General features: G+C 44.6%; 1 long non-coding RNA gene across 1 annotated transcript in view; it reads right to left on the reverse strand.

The window, feature by feature from the left end:
* The window catches only part of LOC144287598 (uncharacterized), a 34,737-nt gene extending 24,599 nt beyond the window's left edge, over positions 1 to 10,138 (reverse strand). Inside the window, exon 1 of the long non-coding RNA XR_013355377.1 lies at positions 9,955 to 10,138. This is a non-coding gene — a long non-coding RNA (uncharacterized LOC144287598). The remainder of the gene's footprint in view (positions 1 to 9,954) is intronic.
* Positions 10,139 to 11,300: the final 1,162 nt, after the last annotated feature.

An 11,300-nucleotide genomic window follows, 5' to 3' on the forward strand; every position in this document is an offset into this window, starting at 1 on the left:
TTATTTTCTTTGATTCTTTTTTATTAATTGCCTTATTTTAATTTCTATGTATGTACCTTATATATTTCTTATTTTTGCTTTCATAGTACTTTAATTGTGATTCTTTTTTTAATTTTTTTCAATTTATTTATGATAGTCACAAACAGAGAGAAAGAGAGAGAGAGAGAGAGAGAGGCAGAGACACAGGCAGAGGGAGAAGCAGGCTCCATGCACTGGGACCCCGACGTGGGATTTGATCCAGAGTCTACAGGATTGTGCCCTGGGCCAAAGGCAGGCACTAAACCGCTGTGTCACCCAGGGATCACTTTAATTGTTTCTATTTTGGGATTTAGAATCTTTTAACAAGCAGGCCAAAATAATCTGGGTTTTATTTTGTTTTGTTTTGTTTTTTTGGGGGGAGGGCAGTTGTTATTTTTTCTTGTTTTTTCTTTTTCTTCCTTCTTTCTTTTCTGGAACAAATAATGAGATGGAGAAAATCACCTCCATAAAATAACATGAGGTCTACTCACAGCCAGGAAGTTCATCAATACACATATATGATGTCTAAATACAGTTTAAAACAATGATTATAAAGACAACAGCTGGGCTAGAAAAAGAGCACAGAAGAAAACTAGAGAAACCTTTACTGTAGAAATAAAAGAACTAAAATCTAGTCAGGCCAATGTTAAAAATGGTATAACTGAGATGCAGTCCCAAGTGGAAGCCTTCAAAACAAGAATGGTTATGGACCACAGAGACAGACGTAGGGAAGTCATCCACTTATTAACAATAACATTCATACCATAGGAGACTCAGAAGATGAAGAGAGAGAAAAGGTGGGCCTTTCTCAGACATTAGAAACAACAAATACCCACCATTTGCTTCAACATGGATGGAACTGGAATGTATTATGCTGAGTGAAGTAAGTCAATCGGAGAAGGACAAACATTGTATGTTCTCATTCATTTGGGGAATATAGATGATAGTGAAGGGAATATAAGGGAAGTGAGAAGAAATGTGTGGGAAATATCAGAAAGGGAGACAGAACATAAAGACTCCTAACTCTGGGAAATGAACTAGGGGTGATGGAAGGGGAGGAGGGTGGGGGTGGGGGTGAATGTGTGACGTGTACTGACGGGCTGAGCACTGGGTGTTATTCTGTATGTGGGCAAATTGAATACCAATAAAAGTAAATTTATTACTAAAAAAAGAAAAAGAAAGAAAAAGTGGCATCTGGGTGGCTCAGTCACATAAGCTATTGTCTTAGGCTCAGATCATGATCCAATTCCCAAGGCAGGCTCCCTGTTTGCAGGGAACCTGCTTCTCCCTCTACATCTGCCCCTCTCGCTATTGGTTTTTCTCACCTCTCTCTTTCAAATAAATAAATGACATCTTTAAAAAGAAACAAAAAAACAAACCCAGAAGGAAGAGAAATCTCCCATGTAGAAGAATTTCAAAGAAGTTGTACAGACATTCCACCCTCAAGTTGATTAGCATAGCTTCCCACTCATATGTATGGAATACACATAGTAACTTCCTTCTACAAAATAGAATATGAAAATGTGTATATAAAAATGATAATATAATAATAATAATAATAATAATAATCACTTTACTACGGAGAAAGCTGACAAACACTACCTCAGCAAGATGATCAGATTGATACCAAGACTGATAAATCATGTTGATAATATCTATCCTTTATATGATATAATTAAAATGGCACTATATCTCTTTATATAATCCACAAAAAGAGTTTAATCATGAGATAACAGACATTTCCTAACTGAGGTAAATTTTACAAAATACTCTACTTCACAAAGTGTTCCAGTTCAACAACAATAAGGAAAGGCAGAAAGACTGTCACAATCCAGAGGAGCCTAAGAAAACATGAGGACAAATGGAATGGGATATGAGGGATGGTAACTTAGCAAAAACTAAGGAAATCTGAATAAAGTATGGTCTTTGGTTAATGCGAATATTTTAATATTGATTCAAGGCTAATATTTGTACCTTCCTAATATACCACCAACATCATATCCCTACCCCACACCATCCACCCCCACACCATCAGCCCCCAGCAAGGACCCAGGGCAGCTGCCCCCTGTGGGACATGCTCAGCCTCCGTGGCGTTTTCTGGATACCCTGCTCCCATCAGAAGCCTGATTGTCCCATAGAGAACCCAGAGGTTGCAGGGAGGAGGGAAGGCAGAGATCCCCGAAAGGCTGGGTGTAGGTGAGTGGTGCAGAGGATACATTGGGCCCTGCCTCCAACCACTGTCTGTCCTGGAGGGCGGCACACCCTGCACAGGACACCAGCCCCTAACCCAGAGGGACCTGGGCTGACCTGGCTCTGTGCTCTGTGAGGACTAGGTTGAATTGAGCCCCTCCCAGGCCCAACACAAAGACTAATGGGATCCAGGCCCCCATGGTCCTGGTCAGCCCTGGATTCTGGCCCCAGGCTGAGCGAGCCCTCTCACAGGTGGATGTGGACTCCTGGGCCCTGGGCGTGCCCCACAGATCCAGGTCGCTAACCTAGGGCAGACTGGGGGACCCCGGGACACCCCAGGGTAGGGAAAGGATGGATAGGCCGGTTGGCCCCACCCAACCCCACACCAGGAGGCAGGCTCTTCCAGGTATTGGGGCCCCAGAGGGCCCAAGGCAGGTGTCCAGCTGCCCTGCGGGGCCCCAGTACAGGAGCCCATGAGCTGCAGGTCCAGGTCATCTCTGCTGTCCTCAGAACAGTCACTCAGGCTGAAATCTCAGGACAAACGCCCCCACCCGGAGTCCACACATGTTCCCACAATGTGGACTCTAGCACCCGCCTCTCCACACCGTGTGATTATTGCCCTCCCCTAAAGGACAGAAAGGTCTCCCTCCCCAGGGGAAGGCGCGCATTAGGCTCTGAGCCCCTTTGCTGTAAAAAGTCAATAAAGTGTTGTGAAAAAATGCACAGCCAGCCCGTTTCTGTGTATCCCAGAACTCTGTGCATGGGGCGTGAAGAGACTCCCAGAGAGGAGGAGGGGGCACCATCCAGGCCCCAAAGAGCCCCTGCAGGGGCGCCACCAGGTACACAGAGCTGACGTCCCCACGTGCCTTCCAGGGGCAGCCAGACGTCAGGGTCAGGACCCCACAGACTTTACTTAGACTCAGGCTGTGTCCCCCAGGACAGGTGGGGCTGGGACAGAGTGACAGCCAGGGAGCTTCAGGTCACCAGGGTCTGTGCACAGCGACCTGGGAGGTCTGTGCTCCCTCTGTCCTGGGGGCCAAGGATGGCCGAGTTCCGGGGCACTTCCTCCCGTCCTCGCATCCCCGTGCCTGTGTGCCTGGGGCACAAAGGGCCTGTGGGGCGGTCAGCGTGGCCCTGGAAGGGATGTCAGGACACCAGGCCCTGGTGTAGTGCCCAAGATTGTAAATCAGGGAAACCACCAAGGAGCCCACACCGATGGAAACTCCCGAGGGTTTCTTTACAAGCTGGAGCTTGGGTATAATTTCACCAAACACAGCGGAGCAGGGACGTGGATCCCGAGATTAAGAGGCATAACAGCTTTATAGGGGCCAGTGGCCCATGGGATATGCAGAAAGTTGCACAGTCATGATGGTCCACACGCAGGTGGCCAATTGAATTACACCTTACCAAATAGTATCCACTTGAGCTGGCCTATTACTTTGGTCAGAATCGTCGCACAATTTTGGGGGGCACAAAGCAGGGTTACATTGTTATGAGCCGATTTCCGATTAGGGTGTACCTAGCGGCCTGACTAGGGTGGGGCAACGCCTTAAGCAATAAGCAGCTCATGTGGGGGTCATAAGGGAGGAGGTGGGTGTAGCACAAAATGGAATCAGTCCTGCTCTGCTTGTCCAGGGGTAGGGGATTTTTGTTAACTTTCCTGGGTCCCACACTTGCAGCTCACGAACCTGGGCCACCCTCACCAGGTGGACTCACTGTGCACAGCTTGTGGTGCTGGATCTCTCACACCAGTGTGTAGAGGGCACCCTCCTCACCCTAGTGAGTAAGGGCTGGGTGAGCATGGGGCTCGCCAGAAGGCCAGGCAGCACAGGGGACCGAGAACCCCAGCCCAGACCCCAACTTGACTCCCATACACAGGCAGCAACAGGGCTCCCCGCCATGGGCAGCCAGCTCCTCAGGATCTCCCCCCAGGGCGGCGCTGAGGTCTGGCTCCCTGCTGGAGAGGCATCTGGGAGAAGAGAAACAGCAGGTGCTCAGCGGGACCCCCTGAGGACATGGGAATTTGGCCGAGTTGGACCTTCCAGCTCAGCTGACCCTCCAGGGGGAAGTCACTGCAGGAGCGAGCCCCGAGTCGGCAAGGAGAGCCCAGCTATCTGCCCAGTGCCAGCACCAGAAATGATGTTGTGCCAACCATTTCGGCATTTAGGTGACCCAGCCAGAGGATCAGATACCTGCACGTGATAGCTACATGTGATAGACACACACACACACCCCAAAACCAACAGAAATCGGAATCACCCCCAATGTTGTCTAACAGGAGCCAGATGGTTACATACACGACGCTGTTGTCACCAGTAGGATACATGGAAGATGCAATAAACCATGACTGCAGAGGTGCTAGTGATACAGAGATTTGCTTGCTGGTTTCCAACAAGGAGCACAGAGGTGCAGGAAGAATCCTACGGAGGGGAGGCCCCTTCATGGAAAGGACACCATGTCCCTGTGATGGCTACGGATGGTGAAATCTGTCCTCCTCTCTCTTAGCTTCTGGTTTTCCTCCTAAATGCCATTTTCCTCAATCATAAGACCAAAAATTTATTTTATGTTTTTAAATTCCTTTTTATTGGAGTCCAATTTGTATGAATTCTTGCTTCAGCAAGGGTGTCATTCAGGAGAGAAGGAGAGAGAAAGATTTTCTCGACAGTCAACATATCAAGGATTTCATGACCACTTAACCAGTCCAGTAAGGGATTAAGAGGGACTCTTCTAGTGGGGGAAAAAAAGAGACCAAAAGCAATAAAGACTAGAAAGGACCAGAGAACATCACCAGAAACACCAACTCTTCTGGTAACACAAAGGAACAAAGTTCATATCTGTGAATAATCACTCTTAATGCTGATAGACTAAATTTTCCAATCAAAAGATATAGGGTATCAGAGTGGCTTAAAACACAGGATCTGGAATACCTGGGTCATTCAAGGGGTTGAGCATCTGCCTTTGACTCAGGCTGTGATCCTGGAGTCTGGGATCATGTCCCATATTGGGCTCCTGGTGGGGAGTCTGCTTCTCTCTCTCCCTAATTTTCGGCCTCTCTCTCTCTCTCTCTGATAAATAAAATCATTATTAAAAAAACAAGATCCATCTGTATGCTGCCTACAAGATGCTCACCTTAGACCTATAGACACCAGCAGTTTGATAGGGGAGGGAAAATCATCTACCACGCTAATGGATATCAAAAGAAAGCTGGAGGACCCATACTTATATCAGACAAACGAGATTTGAAACCAAACCCTGGGGGACACCTGGTGGCTCAGTGGTTGAGCATCTGCCTTCAGGCTAGGGTGTGATCCTGGGATCCCAGGATCGAGTCCCACATCACCCTCCCTTTGGGGAGCCTGCCTCTCCCTCTGCCTATGTTTCTGCCTCTGCTTCTCTGTGTATCTCTCAAAAATAAATAAATAATATATTTAAATCTCAAAAAGAAACAACAAATATTGTAAGAAGAGATGAACAAGAACATTATTTCATAATTAAAAAGACTATCAAGATCAAACAACTAACTATTTATGCTGCCAACATGAGTACCTAAATATAGAAACTGATTAACAACCAACGTACAGGAAATCACTGATAATAATACACTGACAGAGGATTCCAACACCCACTTATGGCAATGGACCGATCGTCTATGCAGAAAATCAACAAGGGAACAATAGCCTTGACACACTGGGCAACAGGGACTCAACAGATATAGTTAGCATATTAGTTCCAAAAGGAGAATAAACATTCTGTTCAATTGCATATGGGACATTCTCCAGAACAGATCATATCAGGGCCCACAAATCAGCCCTCAACAGGTACAACAGGTACAAGAATGTTGATTTCACACCCTGTTCATTTTCAGACCAAGGCGCTATGAAACTGGAAGTCGACACTAAGAAAAAAATTGGACAGACCAAAAATACGTGGCGTTTATGATCATCCTACTAGAGAATGAATGGAGCAACCAGAAAATTAAAGAGGAAATTTAAAACAAATGAAAATGAAAACATGTTTCTCCAAACCTCTGGGATGTAGCAAAGGCAGTCCTAAGAGGGAAGTACATAGCAATACAGGCCTACCTCAAGAAACAAGAAGTCTCCAATACACAACCTAACCCTACACCTGAAGGAGCTGAAAAAGGAATAGTAAACAAAGACTAAAGCCTACAAAAGAAGGGAAAAAAATTAAGATCAGAGCAGAAATAAACAATACAGAAACAACAAAACAGTAGAATGGAATAACAGAACTAAGAGCTAGTTCTTTAAAATAAGTAATAAAATGGATCAAGCCCTAGCCAGCCTTATGACGAGAAAAGAGAAAAGACCTAAATAAATAAAATCACAAATGAGAGAAGAGAGATCACAATCAACATCAGAAAAATAAGACAATTATAAGGGGATACTATGAAAGATTATACGCTAACAAACTGGGAGACCTGGAAGAAATGGACAAATCCCTAGAAATGTGCAAATGAGCAAAACTGAAATAGGAAGAAATAGAAAATGTGAACAGACCCATTACTAGCAAAGGAATTGAATCAGCAAGGCACTTGGTTGCCTCAGTGGTTGAGCATGTGTTTGGCTCAGGTCATGATCCCGGGGTCCTAGGGGTTCAAGTCCCACATCAGGCTCCCCGCATGGAGCCTCATTTTCCCTCTGTCTATACCTTTGTATCTTTGTGTCTCTCATGAATACATAAATAAAATATTTAAAAAAGAAAAAAGATAAAAAGTTGAGAAAGGACCCAAATAAAATCAGATGAGAAAAGAGAAATAAAAAACAACACTAGAGAAATACAAACGATTATAAGAGAATATGATGAAAAATTATATGCCAGCAACCTAGAACCTGGAAGAAATAGATCAATTCCTAGAAATATACAACATAGCAAAAATTAAAAATGAAGAAATAAGAAATTTGAACAGACAGATAACCAGCAAAGAAATTGAATCAGCAATCAGGGTTCTCCCAACAGGAGACGCTTAGATCAATAGAACAGAATGGAAAGCCAAAACAAGATACAAACCTGTATCTATGACCCATAAAGGATAACAAGGCAGGAAGGAATATCCAATGGCAGAAAGACAGTCTCTTCAACAAACCCTAACCCTGACCCCAGGATAAGAATAAATGGTGTTGGGAAAACCAGGCAGCCACATGCAGAAGAATGAAACTGGACCACTTTCTTACACCATATATATAAAAAATAAATTCAAAATGGATGAAAGACCTAAATGTGAGACCTGAAACCAATCAAAGAAGAAAAGATAGGCAGCAACGTCTTTGACATTGGCCACTGATTTTTCTTTCTAGATATGCCACTGAGGTGAGGGAACAAAAGCAAAAATGCTACTGGGACTTCATCAAAATGAAAAGCTTCTGCAAAGTGAAGGAAACAACCAAAGCTAAAAGGCAACATACAAAATGAAAGGAGATATTGGTAAACAACACATCCAATAAAGAGTTAGTATGCAAAACACATAAAGGAAATATAAATCTCAAGATCCTAAAAACAAATTATGCAACTAGAGATGGGCAGAAAAATGAATGGACTTTGTCTCTGACAAGACAGCCAGATGGCCACCAGACTCACAGAAAGACACAAAGCGTCACCCATCATCAGGGAAATGCAAACCAAAACCACAATGATATGTCACCTGAGAGCTGTCATAATGGCTAAAATTAACAACACAAGAAACAACAGGTGTTGGTGAGGTGTGGAGAAAGGGTAGCCTCCTTACATTCCTGGTGGGCAAGCGAACACATTTAGCCACTGTGGTAAACAGTGTGGAGGGTCCTAGAGAAGTTAAAAAAATTGGATCCCTGGGTGGTGCAGTGGTTTGGTACCTGTCTTTGGCCCAGGGTGCGAACCTGGAGACCCGGGATTGAATCCCACTTTGGGCTCCAGGGCATGGAGCCTGCTTCTCCCTCTGCCTGTGTCTCTGCCTCTCTCTCTGTGACTATCATAAAAAAAATTTTAAAAAAGAAGTTAAAAATAGAGCTACCCTACGATTCCAAAATTTCACAGGTAGGTATTTATCCCGAGGATAGAGAAGTACTTTAGTAGATTCGAGGAAGGACACGCAGCCCACTGTTTGTAGCAGCGTTATCAACAACAGCCAGACTATGGATACAGCCCAGATGTCCATCGACTGATGAATGGGCAGAAAGATGTGGTAAATATACACACGCAACATCACTCGGTCATCAGAAGGGATGAAATGAATCCATTTACAGTGACGTGGAAGGAGTGGAAAGGATTTATGCTAAATGAACTCAGTCAGAGAAAGACAGATACCAAATACCATACAATTGCATTCACATGTGAATTTTGAGAAACCAAACAAACTGGCAAAGGGGCGGAGGAGGCATGAGAGAAGCAAACCAAGATACACACTCTTAACCACAGAGAATAAACTAATAAATACCAGGGGAAGGTGGGGAGGATGGTGAATCAGGGGATGGGGATAGTGGAGGGCACCTGTGACCAGTACCAGGCGTTGTATCCAGGGGTCTAACCACTATGTGGTAAACCTGAAACTATATCATACTGTGTTTACAAACAGGAATTCAAGTAAAACTTTAAAATAATAATTGGTAGTATAGAGAAAACATGTGCACACAAGAGATAAAATCAGAAAGGCAACTGAAAATCCAAATAAAGAGTCTTTAGAGCCACAAACCCCCTCCTTAGCTCAGCTCAGGAGAAACCTGCCATGTCTATCTCACCCCAGCAGAAGCCAGGATTTTGATTCTCTGGGGAGGCCACTGACTTGGTGGAGTCAGGCTATCTTTGAACCCCAAACCTAAATAGAGTGCATAAAACTAAACTGCCCAAGATGCTAGGAGTCCCAGTGCAGGCACATTCCAAGACCCAAACTCTAACCATACACAGACATAAGTCTAACCCTACACTTAATCTTAATGTTAACCTAACCCTTAAACAAGACCCATCACTAATCGAAAACCAAACACAAACCCCAAGACCAAAACACATTCACGGAACCTTCATGCCAACCCTCACCCTATATCCTAAACCTATTCTAAACCCTTAACCCTGACCCCTACCTTAAATCTAACCCTAACCTCTAACCCTAACCTTAACTTAATGTACTCAAATCCTATCCTAACCTTAACCTGTACCCTAACCCTAACCCTCTAATACCAATCCTATCTCATACCCCAAACTTTACTCTAACCTGTACCCTAAAACTAACTCCTAAACCACTCCCTATACCTATCTCTTACCCTTTTCCAAAACCGTACCCTGACCCTGACCCTGACCTGACCCTAAACCCTAAATAAATACTAATCCTATCCTTAGCCCTAATCCCTATCCTAAACCTAACCCTTGCCCTAACCCTAAACCTAGCCCTAAATTTTACCCTAACCCCTAACCCTTACCCCTAACCCTAACTCACACCCTAACACCTCACCCTAACTGCAAACCTAAACCCAACCCTAACTGTAACCATAACCCTAAACCCACCTCCAAACCTCCTGCCCTAAACCCTAAAGCATAACCCTAACCCTAACTCTAAATACTGTCACTAACCCTAACCTCATTCCCTAATCCCTAACCCCCATCCTAACTCCTAACCACTGACCCTTACACTTATCCCTCACCCTAACCTCTAATCCGTAACCATAAGGTTAATCACAAACACCTAACATCTAACCTAAGCCTAACCACCAACTGCCTCACCTCCCCTGACCCTACCATCCATTCTACCCATTCACTTACCCTGTGGTTCTGAGGAGTCCCTTCTGATATGGACGAAGCCCCCAATGTCTTGTGCTCTTTTTGTTCAGTCTCCTTATTTATTCTCTGTGATGCACCTGAGAAGGGAGTCACATCCATCATTTCCTTCCTGAATGCTCACTGTCAGGACACAGCAAGCCCACAATAGAATAAAAACTGAGCCCAGTCCAAGGGCAGGAAGCCCCTATTAGAACAGATCTCAATGCCCTTGAAGGCCCCATATCAAAATGTAAACAGAACTTGAGGAATTACTCCACCCTTCAGGAGTTCCCCGAGACCAACTCTTAAAAATAAACTAAAACCCACCACGGGGTCCAAGTCCCCGCTCCATTGTGTTGGGTATACTTGGACACAAGCTCGAGCTTGTAAATAAACCCTCATGTGTTTGCATTGGTGTTGGCTTCTCGGTGATTTGTGATTTCTCAGATTCACAGATTCACAATCTTGGGCACAACAGCCTGAGATAAAAAAAGAAAACCAAAAGAAGCTCGGGTGCAGGTAGAGTGAACGCAGGGTTCTGAGAGAAGCTGCAGAGACCCGGGGGCTTCGGGGTTCTTCTGTGGAGGCCCCAGCAGACTGGGGGGTGGGATGCTCAGCCCCAGAGCCAGAGGACCCAGCATCCCCACCTGCATCCCGCCCATCAGGGCCAGGAATCAGGGAGCAGCACAGTGCCTCCCGCTGGAGCCCAGATTCGCTGACGCCCACCCCGACTCTGACCCCCACAGGTGCAACTCCCAGGCAGATGTGCACCTGACAATCAGCGCCAAGGCCCATCCCCAGACCCCACACAGACCATTTGCTGTCACCAAGTTGCCAGACCACAGAGGCTGCAAAGCTTCAGCTCTGCCTGGAAAGTAGGGTCTAGATTCCTTTGTACTTTGTGCTCTATTTTTAATTATTTTCTTTGATTCTTTTTTATTAATTGCCTTATTTTAATTTAATGTATGTACCTTATATATTTCTTATTTTTACTTTTATGGTAGTTTAATTGTGTTTCATATTTTGGGATTTAGAATCTTTTAACAAGCAGGCCAAAATAATCTGGTGGGTTTTTTTGGAGGGCAGTTGTTATTGTTTTTCTTGATTTTTCTTTTTCTTCCTTCTTCTTTTCTGGAAAAAATAATGAGATAGAGAAATTCTCCTCCATAAAATAACATGAGGTAGTACTCACAGCCAGAAAGTTCATCAATACACATATATTATGTCTAACTACGGTTTAAAACAATGATTATAAAGATAGCAGCTGGGCTGGAAAAAGAGCACAGAAGCAAACTAGAGAATCCCTTACTGTAGAAATAAAAGAGCTAAAATCAAGTCAGTCCAACGTT

This window comes from Canis aureus, chromosome 17 (genome assembly GCF_053574225.1).
Source record: "Canis aureus isolate CA01 chromosome 17, VMU_Caureus_v.1.0, whole genome shotgun sequence".
Classification (NCBI taxonomy): Eukaryota; Metazoa; Chordata; class Mammalia; order Carnivora; family Canidae; genus Canis; species Canis aureus.